Genomic DNA, 19,066 nt, shown 5'->3' with positions numbered 1-19,066 from the left:
TTTGGATGGGGCCTCAGGGATACAGGTTGATAAATGGATCTTAGATAATCTTATGCACGGTTCCACTTGAGCGACTCATATTGAGTACTGTTTTCTTAGAGCAGGGAAGCCTTACTTAAGAGCCCTTCAACATAAACCAGGTTTTCAAAATCAGGCCTCTAAAACCACATCCTCCAACTTGAAAAATCAGCAGAACTGCTAAACCAAGTTTCCACCCAAAATTTTAACTCACCCTCCTTTACCCATATTTTCTTTCAGTAAATGTATTGGGTTAATGTACAGATTGTGGCAGGGAAAACAAACTCCTACACACTGTGAAAAGAAGCTCTGAGCACCAAAGCACATATCAAGCCAGCTTTTGCTATTGCCAAGTCTATCTCTGAAAGTCTCAGGGAGGGACAGCCGTCTTACTGCGGCCAATGTCATCCACATGAATGTATCCAGAGGCAGGACAGGGCTCTGTACCTTGTACTCTTCCATAGAAGTAGTTTGCTCTTCTCCTTTCAGTCAGATCCAGTTCAGGAGAGCATTTGAATATGGATTTAGTTCACTCTGACTGTATTTCTGAGAAGAACCAGTCAGATGAAGCAGGGCCAGCCTCAAAACTGGTTTGGTTTTTTAAAAGGTTTGACTGTTTAAACTTTTTTTGCACAGCTTCAGAAAACAACAAAAAAGAAAACTACACCAGGACTTCCACAGTTTTTTTCCAGTAGGAACTACCTGACTCATCCTCCCGGACTCTTGGAGAAACCCTTCCCCTCTACCATACTTCCTCTCTGTGCCACTAGATGGCCGCATTTCTCAGCGAATGAGCTTATTCCCATTAAAGTACTAGACAAAATCCTTCCAGAGTTTATATTTGATTACAGCATAGGGATGAAATCTGTATCTATTCCATAATGGGTTCACAGAAAATTCCAGCCCTACGGAATCTCAGTAACTCATGGAACACAAAGAAGAAAATCTGAATCTTCTCTAAAGTCTTGAAATCAATCAGAAAACCAAATAAAATCACTTATGTTCATAATTATGCACCATTGCCATGGCAAATAGAAGTACATTGCCCATAAAAGATGACAGCTCTTTTTCTTTTTCTGAAACTTTATTGTCATTTCTGAAAAGTTGTGATGGGGCGCAGAATGCATGAATAGAGCAGATGTACTGGACAAAATACAACCTGTAATGTGCAGGAGTTTATGTTTCAAGTGCAGATCTCTCATCCATTCATACTACACAAGGCTGTACCAGAAGCACACACATGCCCTGCGCTGTGAAATGGCATCAAAAGAGTACAATGATGTTAATGTGCACTCTTTTCTTGAAAGAGAAAGAAGTAAGAGGACAAAACTCAATGCATTCACGTAATTCTTGACCAAATCTCTCCGTAAACATTAGGGACTGTGTATTACTTGGTTAAACCAACACAGCCACAAGAGGGATGAAACTGAGTGTGTGACACAGGCTTTCTATTTGATACAAAACCCTCAAAGCTGGTTCAATCAGTTCAGAACAGCACCTCCTTTTACCTCCTGCTGTGTGGACACTCAGGCACCATGGAGGTTCTTTCAGAGAAATTCTTTATAGGACGGTTTTTCTTTTGTCCTTGAAAATGATCTTGTTCCTTGCCCTCCAGACCTCTAGTCTTTAGCAGCTGACCTTTCTCATGGGCATAAAACTCCTTTCCTCACTTCCTCCCCACTCCAGCAGCTGACAAAGCTGGCCAACAGTGGTGACTTGATCATTTGCCTCTCTCCATCACTCCACTGTCTCACCTGCCAAGTATCTTGCGATAACGCTCTGGTCTTTCACAACTGTGTCCCTCCATACTCATTTGCCCTGCTCTCTTATCCTGTTAATCCTTTCCTACTCCCTCTGCTCTTTCTACAATCAAACCCCTCTTTGTGCTGTTTTTCCTCACTGCTTTGATGCTCCAAGTGGCCCCTGAGATCTCACCTGCAAATCCATCTCATTCTCATTCAACCCCTCTGAGGATCCTCACCTTTAGGGGAAGCCTGGAAGAAATGAGCCCATGATCTGCTAACATGGGTAGTTTATTTAGCTCTCAGGTAACAAGCTCAATTGCTTTTTGCAGAGGGGTGATACTTAAGCAGACCTAGAAATGGGCCCAAATATTGAAAGGCTGGTATGGAAGACACTTGCTAGACATAAAATCAGCACAAGAGGCCAACTGCAGAAACTAGCAGCGCTCTCAGGTACGGTAATTTACAGTATTTGTAATCCTGAGCATATAGGGTCAGATTCGAACACCCTCACTCGCCTAAGTTATGATGTGAAAACTTATCAGTCATTGGCTATGGACACGTAGGCAGAACTACACAAATACAAACCAGAAACTAAATCTACACTGGGATTTTTTACCATTATAATTTGGCAGAAGGAATGTACAGTATTTGTGACATATTTAAAGGAAGAGGGAGGTCTTTTTGTGCAAACAACAACAATTAGAAAAGTTCAGAAGTTTGTGAACTCTGGCATTCACGTTCTTTGACTCAGATAATTACCTTTGGATTTTGTACAGTGTTTTTGGCTCCCTGGTCTCTATTATAAGAGGGAATGAACAGTTTTGAGCTTGTAAAACAAAGAACAGTCAGGAATAAGAGTATTATGCAAAGCAGAAGCTTTGGTACAGTACAATAAGGATTTAGAGGGTTTCAATTTATAATCTGTTTGTAACCTTATTACACCCATGAAATGTCACATTCCAGGGACTAGATCAGAAGGATTTTTTTTCCTGGTGAAATTGAATTTTGATGCAGTTTCAGGGTGTGAAAAGGCTTTTCTTTTAATTTTGTGGGCCCAAACCTGCAAGTTTTACTTACGTTCGTAATCCTTATTACAGTAAATAGGCGCATGAAAGCCAATGATATTACTCCCTAGTGTCAGGTTTGCTAACACAAGGCTCTGAAGCACCAGCTCTGTCTTATTAAGAATTTCTGACCTGAAAAAGAGCCCCCATTAAAAGCTGGAATTCTACAAGCTATTTCCCATTGCACACAGCTCCAAAAAGCTGCTAAACAGGGGTCATTTGCAGACTATCAGTCACTTTCATGCCACTTCAATGCTCATTACCAAACCTCGGTTTCTCCTGGCTCATATTCTTTTCTTTAAAAAATGTTATTATCATCCAGCTCCAAAATACCCTAAAATGAACAGAGGGAACTGACCTAAATAGTGATTTTGGTCTCAGAAAGACCTGGCTTTGAAGGAGGAAGCTCTGAGATGGATTTCAATTCTAGAACGTAAGCCCCTACCAAACTAATTGAAGTCAAGGCTGAAGTTTGCTTGTCAACTCTACTAGGCAAGTTCAAAAAACAGAGATAATGGGAAGCTCAAACCACAGTATCCCAGAAGCATAAATACTTACATGGTAAGAAATACTACTGAAAAAGGGAACACCTCAAATCATGCATGTTGTCATATAATCCATATCCACTGTATGTGTAATTTCGTATTACAGCAGATGAGGTGAGGTGACACTGGAGCCAGGATAGTGTTCCATTTCCCTCTTTCAAGTGTGTTTTTAGAAGAAAGGAGAATCTAAGCATAACCTAGCTAACTGCTTGGTACTCATTATTCAATACATAAACAAAGGCCAAATATGCTCTCACAGTTGTCAAACAGCAGGAGGAAAACCTCTCTATACCAGTGGAAAAAGTTACGAACAACAGAAAGAGACTGTCACTGCAACTGAGTTTGCATCTGAAAGCAAGGTGTTATTTGGTGGCTAGAGCAGAATACATTGGGAAAATCTCCCAATTATGCTTTCTAACCTAAACACTCTACCCTAGAGTAACCTGGGAGAAAACTGGGAAGAGACCATGCTGTATTGGTATAATGTGGTAAGTTAGAGGCAGAGTGAAATGCATATCCACATTGCAAAAATTTGATTTAATTTCAGTTATACAATGAAAATTTCAGACTTTTATCTTCTCACAGTTATTTCCCTGTATTTTAAAAAATTTAAAAGGAGGTGCTAAATATATTCCCACTAAATCTCATTACTAATATCAAGCAGAAGCAGTGTTTAAGCCATCTTCTAGCACAAATCTCCCCCCTCACCACAGAAAGTCCCTCAAACCAGCAGAGTCGTGGGATTTGATGCATAGGAGACAAAGTGCAAAAGGCAAAGAGGCATTGCAGTGGAGCGGCTGCTAAACATAGCTCATCCCACAGCTGCATGATAGAGTTGAGGAGCACACAGGCTGCAGAGAGGAAATGTGCGGAGACTGTGTCCGGCAGTAACAGACTGCATAGCTCTGAAGCTAGTCTGGAAGGTGATTAGCTGCCCTTGACCTGCAAGTCCTGCAGGGAACACTCTTATTTCTGTGCTTTGCATAGGGAATATAGGTTTGTCCTTAAGTCCACATACAGTTAAAAACAGGAGGGGGTTTCTTGGTCATCAGGCCCATCCCCCTGCTATGGCAAACCCCACTACACATAATCCTAGTCACAAACAGAGCAAGCTTCATCTTCTAAGTACACTGGTGATCAGCTCCCTCTGCTCCCAGTGGAAGGCTCTTCTAGGAACTCACTCCTCTGCTGGTTAACAACTAATTTCTAGCTTCGATTTATTCATAGGCAATTTATATTCATTTGTTCTTGTGCCAACACTATCCTTTAGCTTAAACAGCTCTGCTTCTCTGCAGAGTGTTTAGTTCTCTCCCTTCCCCACCCTAACTAACTGGCAGACAGCACTGTCCTCTCTGTCTTCATTTGCTGGATTAAATAAACTACTTCCTTCTGGTCTTCTCTACAATGACCAAGTCCTCATTCCCCTTCTTACTCTGCTTTGACTTGAGGTGCGGCAGTTCCTGTGTCCTGTCTGTGGTTTTGTTACCAGGTTCCCCGCTGCCCCTTTGAAGACTGTGTTGGTCCATCCCTCCTCAGTGGTTCTCTCAGCCTCCTCACCTGCTATAATAAAACTTCAATCTTTTTGACCAGAATAGTGTGAAGTACACCTGAGCTCACCAGACTTGCCGTAACAGAATTCAAACTTCCCTGTCACCACTTAGGTGTACGTACAGATCTGTCATTTGGTTTAGACTTGAGACTATTATCAGAGCCTCTGAGTACCTCGTAGCTTGTGAGTGTAGCCCTCCTAATAACAAATCTCAGGAAACAGTATCTTCTGCTATGGCCACAGTAGAGGCAGAGACCTAAGATCCAGGAAAGCTAAAGCCCACATGCATAGAAGTATTTAGATCTCTGATTCCCACTAAAAGTAGTCAATTGTTCATGAGTGGTGAGCATACTTCTGAGGTTCTTGAACTACACAGCTTCCTGAGATAGCTGAGTGATTGTAAAAAGAATATCAGTATTCAGAAAAGTGACAGGGCCTCACTTAAGCAAGTACCCATGTTTCCCAGCTCCCCAGGGATGCAATACACGACTCATCACTGCTCCTTGTTACCATTTTAGGTAGTCAGGCAACTGAGAGATGACATCAGGCAGGCATCCCTACCATCTCATTAACATCTTGATAAAGACTGACTCCATGATCCATAGCAAGATGAACAGACAAAAGCATTGTAAAGAAGTAAGGATATAAAGGAGGTCCTGGTGAGCCAGGAAATATCTTGTGACAAAAGAAATCTCATTGTGAGGAGGAAAAAAAATGCATCTGCATGGAGTGAAATCCCCAGCAGACTTTTCAGACACATTCCAATCACTGCAATCGAGTCTCTCTCTAGCCTCTGTGACCCTCTGTTAGAAAAATGCAAGCATTTTAATTTCCTCTTATCTGATGGAAAATAGGTATGGATCCTGACTGCCCTTTCCTTACTACAGATCATTTGCAGGCACAAGGCTAAACAGCCACAAGAGACCAGTGTCTCCTCCCTGCTGCTCAAGTTGATAGTACACTTTTGACCTCGTGTCCTTAGGGTGGCATAAGTACTTAAGCCATTTTTAGTTCCTGAGATGGAAGAAGCACTTAAGTTGCTCTAAGACATTATGGTGGCATAAATGCTTAAGCTGGTTGCAGTTCCTAAAGCCAAGTCGAAGCTATAGCTATATGTGAAGAACTTTGCACTTCTGCATAGGCACATGCCTGTGGAGAAGCTCAGATAACTGTCTCCAATATCCTGCTTCCTTTCCATTGGATGCATTTATTGTTATTCTTTTAGAGTTCTTGCGGTTGTCTTTCATACTTTATGGAAGACTTAAGAAATGCTATTGTGACAGATCTCTACTAATGTTGATTAGCAACATGACAATTTATACAATTTGCTGATCTGGCCCAAAGCAAGTCAGTGCCTCCACAGTTTTGTCACCTTTGCTTAAAACAGTTAGGATCAGCTGCATCTTAAAAGCACTGCACGGTAATTTCCTTTGTGTATAATTAATACACTAAATACTCTGTCTCCTCACTGCACTCCTCACCTCACAGTGTTTGATCTTGTCACTCAATCTCAATTTTTAAAATTTTTCCACTATTAACAAATTAAGCCCCCTGCTCCCCCTAGATTTGGTCACGATTGTAAACCTAAATGACTGTAAAACTAGTGGCATACCACTTTTCATAATCAGATATTTTGAGGTTCCATGGGAGATAACAAGAAGAGAGAGATAAATAATATCCAACAGAAACAAGTGATGCACAAGACCCTTGCTCACCACCTGTTCGCTGGTGCCCAGCACATTCCTGAGCAGCTATCGGTGCATCCCAGCCAGCTTCTCCCAGTTTATGTACTGAGTGTGAGGTTCTGTGGTATGGAATATCCCTTTGGCCAGTTCGGGTCAGATGTTCCCAGCTGTGTACCCTCCCAGCTTCATGTGCCCCTGCTCCCTGGCAGAGCATGGGAAACTGAATAGTCCTTGACTCAGGGTAAGCACTGCTCAGCAACAACTAAAATATCTGTGTGTTATCAACCTTAAGCTCATACTGAATCCAAAAGATAGCATGTACCAGTTACTATGAACAAAATTACCTCTATCCAAGCCAGAACCAGGACAAAAGCATGCAAATATAATATATATATATATATATATATATACACTACAAATATTTCTAATTCCAGTGTGACTAAAATGTCTTATTCATTAAGAAAGGTTAAATCACTACATAAAGTTTCAGCTAAAAAGACGGTTATTTCAAAAAGGAGTGAAGTATGTGGAAAATGAGAGATATAACTTACACTGTTTTACAAATTTAACACGAATTCTGTGTCCATGACTATTAATACTTAGTTATAAGAGCATACATTCACTCAGCACTCCAGCTGAACTCATGTCTGAAGCTCATTTGTTATTACGCTGTTCTGGACACCCATTTCTATCCCTTAAGAACTGGCAATAGCAGTTAATGAAGAAAGGGAGGGGTCACATAGAAGCATAAGTCAACTGAAAAATGATGATGATTTATAACTTGGGACAACCCAGGTAAGTAGATGGACAGGGATGACAGGCACAGGAGAAGGGCAGCACAGAAACCAATGGGTGGAAGAGAGGAGGGAAACAGTAAGAAAGGAAGACTCCAGTCTCGGAGGGAACATTCCCATATGAAGGGTAGATGGAAAGGAACCTCAGAGATATTGCAACAAACAGTTGGGGTCAACAGCTGTCTTGGGCCAGCACAGCTGCCACTGGGAGAAGTCATATTTAAAAATATTTACAGTCATATTTAAAAATTTAGTAAAGATCTGGGGTCAGTGCAACACATGGAAAGAGACTGTCCTTGTCTCATGGGGCATTCCATTCTTCATGGGGAAGGAAGGAAGTCACAAAGAGTAAGAGCACTCAAACTAATAGTAATTAATGAATTTTTGCATTTTGTGTTTACTATAAGGGGTAATCTTTCTGTCTCAAATACTGTTTAACCGAGCCATGGTGAATCAAATGATTTTTTACGTATGGCCTCGGAGAAGTCTTTTTCTCTAAATGGGAAACTGTACTACTAATAAATAGGAATATGCTAATTCAAAGGACACAACTCAACAAGACTCTTTACTTTTCACCTCCCACTTTCAGCTGAAAATACAGGTCTTACTTTTTTTTTTTCATTTCTCTGCCTCAACAACAGCAATAAAAGTTCTCAATGGCTCAGTTAAAAAAAAAGATATTTTCTTTCTGCTTCCCCTTTTGTTCTCTTGCAATAAATTCTGTAGTTGTCTTCATTGTCTATCAATAGGTTAAACATATCCAACTTGTATGTTTAAATGCTAAAGATGGAGAAGTCCCCAAGGATACGTCAGTCATTGGCTCTTGTACAAAGAAAATATTGTATTTTGCTCAGAAGAGCTTTCTGTAGCAATTTAAACACAGTGAGACAGACACAATATCCTGGTGAGAGGAAAACCTGCCTTATTACATTCCTGACCCAAGAGAAAGGATCTGCCCTTAGGACATAAAGAGAATCAGTGGGAGGGAAAAAAAAAGTTATCTAATCCTAAAAATAAAGACAGTGGTTCATAATACAGCATGACCTTCTTTTAATCTCTGATATAGTAGTTATACAGTATGGATGTGATATAATACCAACAGGGCAAACACAGCTTGCTCCTCAGGCTGGGAACTGACTCCCTCAGCCTGTATCTGTTTCCAGCTTTTCGACAGCTTTTTGGTAGGCTCTGGAATATTCTGTAAAGTGAGTGGAACTTATGGGATATTGCGGGGATTCTTTCCCAATAAGATCACATCTTGTTCTTGTTTCATTTTATATACATATATTCACATATACAGTACAATTAAGTCTGCTAGCAGCAAAATGGAGCTCCATCAAGGGCAATGTTTTACAGCTCTACCTTGATTTCCTGTATCAGAGCATGCAGCTATAAAGCAATGGGCAGAAATTGCATCTTTATTTGCTAAACCTGAAAATTTAATAAATGACATTCTGCCAGAACATCAACATAAATGCTGTGGACATTAATCATTCCACTTTTACAGGGGTAGGAAAGATGTTTTGATGACCCTCAGCTTTTTTTCTTCTCTGATGTTTTCTTCCATAACTCTGTCTAAAATCAAGTGCCTTCTCTTTCTTGAAGCTTGCATTCTTGTATTACTAGCTGGAAGGTTAATAGGTGAAGCTGGTATGTTACAGGAATTCCAGCTTCCTTTACTCTGTTTTTTTCCAGCTATATGGAAGTAATTTTTCAATGCGTGCTGGGCTTTACCAACTCCTCCATCACTCATGCCTTAGTTCAAACAAGGTATCCCAGTTTTTGCAATGCTAAAAAAACCAAAACCCTCCACTTCTCTCTTCAACCACCTGTCCAATCTGTGACCTCCCAAGGACAGGCTAATCGAACAGAGAGGTGAAGAAATTGACAGTGGAAACCAGGAGCCAAATGCTCAAATCAAGTGTTCTCTAAAGGGAACGTTTTGGTTAAGTCTTTGCCCTCCAAGGATAAGTCCTCCTATCCTGAGAACTACTGAAGCAGGGAAAGATGCAACAAGATTACATGAGGATGACAAAGTCTGGGGCACTGAGATGAACAAGCCTATAAGTAAGAAGTGCCCTGAAAGAGTACAAGGGGCTAACCACAAGCTGACCACTCCTGGTATTTCTCCCAACCACCTTTTCCTACCTATCTGCTGTCTGCATTATTTCCCAGCTCTGGGTGCCCTCCCAACTGCCTTTGCCACAGTGCACCCTCTGCCCAAATCCTGCAGGTTGTGCTACACACTCCACACCATTGGGTGGATGCTGATAAACTCTCCTCAAACTTCAACAAACTCCAGTATCTTTCTTGGTGTAAATTGTGTGTGTTTGAACACAGACTGAGAGCTGCACTGAGCATGTAAACTACTGTACAAACAGCACGAAAGCCTTTTGCTGCAGGGTTTTTCCTTTTTAAAAGGCAACCTTACAAGTAGAACCCTATTACAACTTTCAGCTTTACCAAGACTTCAGCAAGGCACAGAAATCACTTTTACAAAAATAATCTTATGTATCTATGTTTGGCTCACTTTTACTTGGGGTTTTTTTTATGCTCTTTACATTTAGGTGCTCAAATTACACCCATATTTTACCTGTCTTCTATACAAAGGTCACATGAGACAAATTTAGGGCAATTTGGTGCCTGCAGAATAAACCAGAAGACCCAAGACAGACTAGCAAGGAGAAAAGCAGAGGGAGAAAAAAGACAGGTGAAGTGTGCAAGAGAGATGGAGAATTGAAACTTGGCTCAAAAGGCCAGGGCTGGAAGAAGAAACTCAACAAAGGCCATTTGCTGATGGGTTTAAGACCCACTGCTGACTAAGTGATGAAACGGTGATGTTGTTCTTTGCAATGCAATAGGAAATGAAGGTGGTCTTCTCCCGAATCCTATACACCCTAGCCCTGCACTGATGATCTTCAGCCTGTTCTGCCTGCCTTCCTTTCATTCTTCTCCATCACACATGCACATAAGCTCTCCCCACAGGCTTTTTGAGAGGTGGCTACAGGCAGAAATTCTACAGTTTGAGCTGCAGGAAGAACTCCTGCCTTCAGGAAACAGCTCTACAGCGTGACCGCAAGGAGGTGCAACGTCTGTTCAAGCTCACAAGAGAGGAGATCCGTATTGCGAAGAGCTCCACACTCCCCGCAAATCCCTTATTTATTCCTCTCTCAAACTAGTCAAAGCAATAGTGCACAAACAAGGGAGGGTTTTCCTACTGTTGGATGGGGAAGAGGTGAAAGACTGGCCTGTAACCAAACATCTGCCCTTCACTGGTTCTGAGTTTGCCAATGAATGGTGCCTAGAAAATGTACTAATAACTTCTAGAAGTGACTGACTAAGGAAGGATAGAAAACCACCTGAGGCTCAACTTCAAAATTTTCTGCTTCATGATCTTTGCATTTAAGGATAAAAATTGATTTTACGTGCAACTGCTACAGAATTTCCAGGAAAACCACGTTAAAATACTCCCTCACAGGCAGTATGCACGTGAGCAATGGCTGACTTTCTCCTTGACAAATCTGGACTAACATACCGCTGTGTACAATCTTTAACAAAAACATACATGAAAAACAGGTCTTACCTTAGGAAAAAAAAATAGAAAAACTTGAACAGCCTGATACTTAGCACTGATACAGATGTTAGCGTAACACACTTAAAAGCATATATTCTATTTCTGGATTTTTCTCACTGGCAAAGAAAGACCACAGAGAACTCCTGCCAGCACACATGAGAAGGAAGTAATCAAAAAGAGGCATTACAATAAAGTATTTCATCCTATTTGCAAATAGTATGAAGAATGAAAATGCTGTCCTGGTTTTGAAAGAAGCACACTAGCACACACGAGGCAGAACTAAATACTTTGGATGTTTTCCCACATTTCTGCAGAAGACAAAAAACTATAGGCCTCCTTCCTGCCATCATAACTCATCTGACTTCAATGGAAATCAGACCTGCTGTATATATTAAACCTGAAATTAACTATTCCTCCCCCCCATATTGTTTGGCTTTGATAAATTCCGGCCATTGCTCCAAGATGCACAGATCTTGGTTCTATGAGCTGCTCTGCTCATATGGGCTCTTATGGCAGGCTGGAGCCTATTAAATTCGATTTGGTCCAAACACATTGAGCTCCCTGCAGGAGTGGGGCTTAAGTAGCTCTTATAGTTAGTTATTGAGCTGTGGGTTCAAACTATGCTAAAAGTAATAATATTCTCCTTTAACATAGGGCACGTTCACAAGAAAATAAAATTCAAAGAGATTTCCAGTCTTTACATTCCACAGCACAGACCAGAGTGGTTGGAGCCAAGAAATAAAACCTCAGGAGTAAAAATGCCTAGAGAAGAAAAAATGCAAGTAATAAAGTACCCAGCAAAATATCCCAACAACTGGTGCACTGAATGAATATATAATGCCAGAGCTGTTTTATAAAAATTGTGAGGCTTTAACAACAAAAATCTGTTAAAATTTACACTGCCTTTCAGTGCATGTGTTTGGAAATACACAGCAAACAGTGTAGAATCAACAGACTCCGTGAATTAAAAGGTAACCATATATTACAGCAGCTTCATATGATTTTATATTAGCAGAGACAAACTGCTTAATCCCATGAGCCAATTTAGAAATCTATGAAAGGATATAGCAAGACAGAATAAGGAAAAGCAAAAAAGTACAATCTTAACAAGATTTTGAAGTCTTCCAAACTCCCAGAGCGGTACAATAGGTCATCTACCTATGCAGAAGGATTAGCAAAATACTTGATCCCTTACAAAAAAGTTAAACAACTGCCTCTTTTACTAAAAATCCTGTGCTTCTAAAAAGGGAAATAGCAAAGTAAATGTCAGATATTTAAATGGGATCTGCTTTTCAAGGTGTATTAAGCATATGGGTATCAAGTATGTAGTCAGGACTTCCTGAACATGCGCCTCCTTTAGTTTAACTTTGGACCGGATTTTGTAAAACCATGCACTTTTTTTCTATTTTTAGTATTTGATTAATGATTAGAGCACAGTTAACACTGATCCACTGAAAGAAAACATATTCCTCAGCAGGATCTTCCTGTGTAAATCAATTGGTAACTCTTTCGAATTGTTTTTAAAGAGATCCCCATGCTTACCACATGGACACACACAAATTGTCTGTATGATAAAAATACCAATTCTTCGTTTGCAGAAAGAGACTACTGAAAACCAGGATTTTTTTGCAATAAATGCACTTAGTGTCTCCTTATACATAAACTATGAAAGCTGCAGTTCAGATTAGGAAATAATGCCAGATCCACTTTCTGCAAGGAAAGGCACAAAATACCTCTAAGAAAACACAGAATATAGTGATTTAAAAACTCAGAGCTCTTTTCTCAGAAACTACAAAGAAATATTCTGGCAGTGATAAGCAATACCAAAATCTTTACTAGGCATTATATGTTTTAACATTTGTTCCATCACAGCGGTGATCCTGGTAGAATTAATCCAGCCTCGGTGGGTGACATAAGCAGGAATGTGTTAAAGCCATGACATCACAACTGAACTGGAGAAAGTATCTGGGGTGCTTCCTCCTAACACCTCTAAGAAACACTTCTAACAAGCTTCAGCATGTGCAACAGTTTATTGCTGCTCTGAGATCCCCCTTGGATTTTTTTTTACCGGACATCCACTTCTAATTTCCCTTTTGCATCTGTGCTAGGCTTGGTCAGCTCGGTCACATCCCAGCAAATTCAGGACTAGCAAAGGTCTCTGTCCTGGGTTAGAAGTTAATCGTCCTTGATGGTTCAGGCAGCAGCAGCAGAGATTCACCTCTTTTTGCCACGGGATAACATTTTTCTATCCTCTCACATATGCCATAAACAGTCCTGCATTGTAGCTAGACTAAAGACATATGTTTGAGCTGATGGAATGAAAACTGTGAAGTATTTCTTAGTAGAACATGGGGGTATCACCTAACACACTTAGGAAAGAGCCAAGGTCAATTTTTTTTCTGCCCCTGCATTCCACACACTAACTTTAATTGACCTCCAGTGAACTTACAGGTGCTTTTGGTAACTAAAAATCAATCCTAAATAGTCTGGTTTATCTCAAAGATTTGTATCTTCTCCTATATACCACTGTGGCACCATCTGAATGGGACAGACTTGTGCTGGCAGTCAAACACAGAAGTCTGCAGAAGTAAAGGAGAAGGCAGTCCTGTAATCTCTGTAACTCTTGCTCATCCAAAAACTTACCAGAGTTGGAGCCTGGCACTTTCAGAACATGATATAAAACACACTTCTTTGTTCATTTTTTTACTAACCATAAGTGTCGGAATTCCCTCGGCAATTAGTTTACTGGCTGGTAATCCCTTTGCTCTGATCCATGCAGAGAGAGTGGCTGCAATGGAGGAAGGTGTACAAGGCTCTGGCTTTGCAAAATGAAGCGTTCTCTTGATTTAAATTACAGTGACCAAGCCTGAAAACTTTTTACTTGCCTTGCATAATGAAGTAAGCTAAACTCACTGTTAAACACTCTAAGCTGAGTGCAATGTAGCAAATGGTAAAACACTGCAGGCAGGGTTTTCCTGGTTATCGGTGGCAATATTAGGAATAGTTTAGGCACAAGAAAGATATGCAAACACTATCCCAATGGTTGTGGGATACAGAAATATACATCATATGATAATTAGCACTGAAAACAGCTTAAAGGATAAAGCCTTTATTTCACTAAATTTAAGAAATCTTACACTTAACAACAACAGCAAAAATAACTGCATACTCATAGCATATTAAACTTCTCTACTCTCAGCTCTCATATAGAGGTACAGAACCCTTGTAGTAATCCTGCCTAGTGCTGGTAACTGGCAAAACAATCCACAATGCACAGTTCAGAGCTGCAGGGACACCTTTTCCCTAGCAGGAAATGTGTCCCCACCAGGCCAGGTGGGCTTGATCAGTTTTGACATATATGTATTGTTTAAGGTATTCTGAAACAAAGGGACAGAGAAGCTCCTATAAGCAGCCAAACTCTCAAACCCATTTTTGACTAAGTTTCCTTCAGTTCTAGGCAAAGGCTTTCATAGGAAAAATACAGTTACTACCGTGTTCACATGTGCCGTGAAGAGTGAGATACTAACTTTTCAATTAATTCAGCCTAAATACTGTGGTTTTAAGTGATGTGCTCCAATCCTGGATTCCTCAAATAAGGAAGCATCAGAGCTAAATAAATACAGGAAAGACACTTGTCCTTCACGATCCGGAATCCTAAAATAATAAAAAGCTACAAAACCATACTGGGCCTCCCTGGATGCATTCAAGGTGTGTTGTCCTTATCTGGTGGGAATCATTGCTGAGGTAAGGTGCTAACGAGAAGCAAAGGATGGACTTATCTGTGCTGTGCTTCTCCCTGAAAATTTAGTGAGTGCCTACCTGCTGCTGTGCTGCTGCTGCTCTTTCTTTTAGTGCGTTCTTGGCACATGTAGGAGAGGATAAAAGCCTAATGGGTGCAAGTGTCAGCACAATATAAATTGCTGCAACGAAAAACTTGATGCATGGCTTGGGATCTGAAAGAAGAATGTCCACCATTGTTTGTGATTATGGATCACATCACAATCTAATAGCAATTTTTATTTAATCAATAATTTCCATGCTGAACAGACAGCCCTGTTACAGAGAATCGACAAGCAGGTACTGATAGCGACAAGGCTTGTTATTAATCTTTACCCTGCCAACATTTCAACCAAACTACTGGAAAAAAGCACCACCAAGATGGATTTAGAAGTAGTTCTTTCTCTTTCTTTTCATCTCATTTCTTTTCTTTCTTTCTCTCCTTCTCTCTTTCTTTCTCTTTCCCTTTTTTCTTTCTTTCTCTTTCTTTCTCTCTCTTTCTTTCTCTTTCTCTCTTTCTTTCTTTCTTTTTCTCTTTCTTTCTTTCTTTCCTTTCTCTTTCTCTCTCTCTTTATCTCTTTCATCCTTTCTTTTCTTTTTAGCTACACAGTCCCATTACCCTTCTCCCTTTCCAGGTATGTAACGTTTCATACACTTCATATTCTAAGTTTATTTGAAAAACCTGGGGCTTGAATTACACAAAAAGGCAATTCATATTAAGCAATTTCACAAATCAGTGGGACCTAGCCCAGTGCTGAGTGTTAGCCATTATAGGCTAATAAATCATACTTTCTCTTTGAGATGTCAATCGCCAAAGTGCTTTGTAAAAATGTTGGCATCTGTAATTCAGCGAAGCCTTTTCATCTTGAAATAAGATGCTCCAGACTGATAACAAGAATAATCCTCTCTTGATCAAAAAAAAAATCTGCATTTTACCAATTAAAGCTGCTGCCAGAAGCCAAACGGAGCAGCACTGAGACTCCACTGTAGTTTATCTCTGCTAAACACAAGGAGGGATACAGTTAGAGCTTTGTTTCATTTTCAGCTTGACTACTTTATCTCGTGAAGAACTGCTGCATCTCAGCCCTGCGATACACATAAGAATGGTATATGCAGACCTCATACCTACAGTGCAAGCCACCAGAGGACCCCCTCCTGACAAAACCACCACCCACTCATTTTATAGGTTAGGTACTCGACACCTTGAAGAAAAGTCATGCTCACACTAAAGCTTAAGCATGGGAAATACACTAAATTAGTTTTGCCACGATAAAAGGCCCATTTGCTTTTTTTTTCTTTTTCCTTCTGTTAAGAGGTTACACAAACAATAGAGACTGCAAAAATGAATCCATGCAGCCCAGCCCTCTCAAAACCAAATGCAGAAGCTGCACTCACACCTCTTTAACTTGCCTGTCCCTGCTTCCATTCGTGCATGCTAATCTGACACTTTTGTCTCAGAAAAAGAACTTTCACATGCAGCTGGGCCAGGACTCATATATTTCTATTATTCCCAGCATTGGTTTTCTATGGGTGGATCTTTTGGGTAGAATATGGGTGACAAAAGCGGTGCAGAGACACACCACACCAAACACATCAAGGCAGATCTTCCACTGGTTCATCCTAAGGCTTCATAACAGCAAATCACTCATCAGTAGCAAGGCATGAAAAAGTGGCACAGAAGAACAACTCTTGTCCAGGCGAATCTGTTTTGTCCTAGCTGGTTGGCTAGGACGGAAAGGTACTTGGAGTCTATGCACAAGTCCAACCCTCCTTGCAGCTACAAGGCAGCAAAAAAGCGGGCAGGGACTTACTTCCCTTTTCTCTCTTCTCCATGATATGCCAAACAAGAGTCAGGAGCCAAAGAGCCAATTCAGTTTGCAGCTTTACTCTTGCCTATGCATTTGTTACTCAGTCAGCATGAGCTCTCCCGGGAGAGCTGGCAGCTTCTTATCCTACACTTTTCCCCAAAACTGGAAGTCACCTATGATATTACCAGTGAACCTGGAAGAGTTCACTAGCTGAACTCTCAGGTAAAATAAACACTTCCAATAAGTACGTATATCCATAAACCTCCTAAATAGTGCTGTGTGATTAAAAGCATGGTCCAAGGTCAAACCCTGCTCCCTGCTATGCACAGCCCTTTCCACCCCAAGTGCCCACTGACTATGGTTAGAGTGGCTAGAGTAACTACTCAGGGCGCAGGAGTACTGTTCATCCCTATCCACAACAGTGAAAAATAAGTGTTATTTAAAGGACATGCCATAGTTTAGCAACCTCTTTCAGGGACACCAATTCAAAGACAATGATTTTGGCAACTCATACAAACAAGCCGTGGCAGCAGCAGGTTAACAACAAGTTTTCCTAATGCTGTGAAAGAAATGCTAATTACAGAGGAATTAAAATAAAAAAATGATTACATTTCTCTCTCTAAATCCCCTCTTAATACTTCACAGATTAGGGTGGATTTATTTTTTTGTAAACCTTTCTCTATCAAAAAAGAAATCCCCACTTTATTTTTTTTCCTCTTCTCCTCTGTGATTCATCAAAAGCCAGACTCTAGGCAGGGAAACTGCCGACGTGCTTGTGTAGTGGAGCGCTTAAGAAGACCCGAGCCAAAGCACAGCTGGCCTTTGGGTCAAGCCCAGAGTGAGTAAGATCTCTTCACAAGGCAGCACTGATGACTTTTAACACTGCTGGAAGGCAAAGGGCATCACGGTGACTGGCGCAGAACAAGGATGTGCTGAGAAGGCAAACAGGGGCCGTGCCAGACCCTGAGGGCTTCTGAGGCTCCCAGAACAGCAGCGAGGTCTGTCTGCGGTTACTTAACCTTAAAACCCAACAGCTCTTAGATGGTTACCTTTGACGGGGGGTTAAAGACTTGATTCATTTAAACAAGTCTGTGTTAGGTACCCAGATGGAAACCAAGAGAGAATGAACATGTAGTCAAGGGCACAGATCTGCTTACTAGCTTTCCTATGCCATGTAATAAATTGCTGGACTGTAAATGATTCAACCATTCTCACACAGTTCAAAACAATGGATTCAGCATCTTATAATCCAGCACAGTGAGGTGATGTCTTAATTAGAACTCAGCCTTTAAACAGGCAGTGACAAAGAGATTTCAAAATTTAAAAACTTCTGGACAGATGTTTCTCATGATTATTTGCTATAATCTCTTCTCCCTTTCTCTCCTCCCCCTTGTTACCTCACAGCTACAAAGATCAAATATACTGAAGGAATGCACAAACTGGAAAAAAACCTTCCTATGGCACTTGCCTCTGAAACAACTCCCTGCCTTCTTCATGTTGTCACAACTTTCAGCCCAAGCCCTGGGTTTGTCTCACATGAAGAACTGATTTCTCTTGGCCACAGAATTGCTTCTCCAGGTATGACTTAGAATGTGGACTCCAGTGAGTAAAAAATAAAAGAAGATGAAGCAGAATAAAACCACCAGCAAAACCTCCTTTTTTGCTGTACGTAAAACATTCTCCTTTTGTCATGAAAAAAAAATATTACTATAATGGATTTCATGTTCTTATCTACACCTTACTCTTTTCAATTTAAAGGAAATATTTCTGAACCTTTCAGGGCAGTAGCTGTCACTGCCATGCACAATGAGACTGCGAATGGGCTGAAACCTCTCTGTGTTACTGCATTAGAGCCAAATAAAACTATAATGAAAATTTACTGAACACTGCCTCTGCAAAGAAGAATTAAAAATTAAGTAAATCCCTGCACTTATTTTGAGAAACATGCAAACTGGGATGTGTAAAAACACCCCTCTGGGATTGCAAGAGACTTGCTTTCACAAAGTTGGGTCTTCACCTACATCACAACCATTTGGCAAGCACACCTCCAGCACTCAAAGAAAAGAAACCACTAAGGCAGAAAAGATAATCTGGCTGTTAGTGCAGATGTGTGTAATTGCCTCCTTTTAGGCATTGATGCCTACTTGCACAGCTGCACCCAGCTTTGGCAGCTGGAGGCTGTTTGCTCACAGGGCAGTTTCTCCTCTTGCAAAGTGGTGAGCAATGCACAACTCCCAGGGTCACTTACAGGTCTGCCACCGCAGCTACTACTCAGGGGAACTGCTTTAATCTGGTTTACTGTCCTACTGCAGTTGGTTCTTTATTTAGAGAAGAACGGCGAAGCTTTCTTCAGTCCCTACCTACTGCTCTCCTATAGGAGAGGAGCTGAGAAGAAGCCGCAGGCCAAAGACAGCATGGTAGCAGAGGAAGTGAGACTTTCAAGTCTCTGGACTTTGAGTGTCCTTATTTCTGGGCATCCAAAATGACCCGCTGCAAAGAGGCCTAAT

General features: G+C 40.8%; 1 protein-coding gene across 3 annotated transcripts in view; it reads right to left on the bottom strand.

Moving 5' to 3' along the window:
- GLI3 (GLI family zinc finger 3) overlaps positions 1-19,066 on the bottom strand; it is a 210,038-nt gene that overhangs the window by 16,155 nt on the left and 174,817 nt on the right. The gene's annotated exons all lie outside the window — the stretch shown is intronic.

The sequence above is a fragment of the Pipra filicauda genome, unplaced genomic scaffold (assembly GCF_003945595.2).
Source record: "Pipra filicauda isolate LSUMZ 115617 unplaced genomic scaffold, ASM394559v2 scaffold137_size4652046_pilon, whole genome shotgun sequence".
Taxonomy (NCBI): Eukaryota; Metazoa; Chordata; class Aves; order Passeriformes; family Pipridae; genus Pipra; species Pipra filicauda.
Note: the sequence above shows the minus strand (reverse complement) of the source record. Positions and strands in the feature narration are given on the sequence as shown.